We start from the raw sequence: 1,815 nt of genomic DNA on the forward strand, positions 1-1,815 counted from the left end.
AGATAGATAGATAGATAGATAGATAGATAGATAGATAGATAGATAGATAGATAGATAGATAGATAGATAGATAGACAGGTAGATAGATAGAAATGGGTTTTGTGTCAAGTAGAAACTGTACGATTTTCATTAAAACATTGCAAACGCTTGATGGCAACCAGTTATTCTATCAGGGCCATCCAATAGTCTATGTTCGATATTTATTGTGTCATGGTAAGTTGAAGCAAGCAGACAGGATGATAGGACAATGGACAATGAATATGTCCGCTCTCAATGAAGTTAGACATAGTGGGATGGATCAAATATCAAGGAAAGCAATACGTGATTATATTTCTCAGTAAAGGCAATATGCAGAATAACGGGATCTCTTCATTTTGAATAAACAATATTTCTACATCAATAATTGAATAGAAACATTTAGATAACGATGGAATGCTTTTCGTGAAGCTTAAACCTATGAAATGTAATACCTATATATTTTTTTCGCTGTATATAAAAGGTGGCTACATATATAATGCGTCCAATGAAAAGAGATTCTTTCTTCCAATTGTTTCCAAGGGGAATTGATCGTATAACTGTAAGAAGTATGAAAATTGTGATTGATGATCTGAATGCGAAAGCTGGCTGTAACGTTGAATATATGGAACGGAAAATGCATAAGCAGAGGCTTGGAGTTGCTTATAGAAATGTAAATTTAAGACTGAACACTTTCTGTGAAGCCAGCATTATCAAAGAAGTAACTATCTCGTTAAACACAGGTTATCCATAAAAAATACTTGAACATCTCCAGATAAAATTTGTTGTAATCAATCACATTTTTATAAATCATTTACGTCAAAAACATAACGTATAGATGTTTGAATATATCGAGGTGCAAACGCTACAAGAATCGAACATCAGTTAGTAACAGGCGCAATTAAGGTAAAGCTAAAGAAACATAGAGCAGATTATCAGATTTCGTATAAGCTGATAGAATGAAAAATGAATGTTTAATTGAATGTGGAATCGATTTGAAATGTAAGAAGCTATAGACGAAGAAATATGTTCTCGGCAGAGAAAAAGAAGGGAAAGGAATTCAGATCGAAAATGGAAAGGCATTCCGGCACGGACGAAACAAAAATAACTTCTTGAATGTGGGAGAAGATATAGGTTAGAACTTAAACTGGAAAAGAGATAAAAACGACTACAACACAAGAGATAAAAACGATTACAACACAAGAGATAAAAACGATTACAACACAAGAGATAAAAACGACTAACTGTGTTTAGTACTGATAGTGAAGTAATAACGTTGATATATATATACATATCCACGAAAGCTGGAAACAACTATTTAGTAGTGAAAAATATATTTAATGAAGAAAATGCTCTGATAATTCCTAAACCATAAGAGGCGTTGGAAGTGTAAGAAATGTTCAAGAAATAGCAAGTTCGTTTCACTAATTAAGACCTGACATCCTCCAGGATTACATGAAATTGCAGAAGAAACGGCAGATTAACAAACAGATAGATAGATAGATAATTATTGATGTTTATAAAAAATTACGTCCGAAAGCCAATTCGATTTACTAGTAGAAAAAGCAGAAAAAATATACCCATACATACACATACATACACATACACGTTTTATATAAATATATATAATTTAAATACAACTCACTAACCACTGAGCCTCGGCCATCCACATGTAAATGCATTTATACATATATACATTTATGTGTGTATATATATATTATCTATTTTTATTTTTATGTATATATTAATATTTGCATATACATATACATACATATATAAACACACACACACACACACACA

The sequence above is a fragment of the Octopus bimaculoides genome, chromosome 7 (assembly GCF_001194135.2).
Source record: "Octopus bimaculoides isolate UCB-OBI-ISO-001 chromosome 7, ASM119413v2, whole genome shotgun sequence".
Lineage (NCBI taxonomy): Eukaryota > Metazoa > Mollusca > Cephalopoda > Octopoda > Octopodidae > Octopus > Octopus bimaculoides.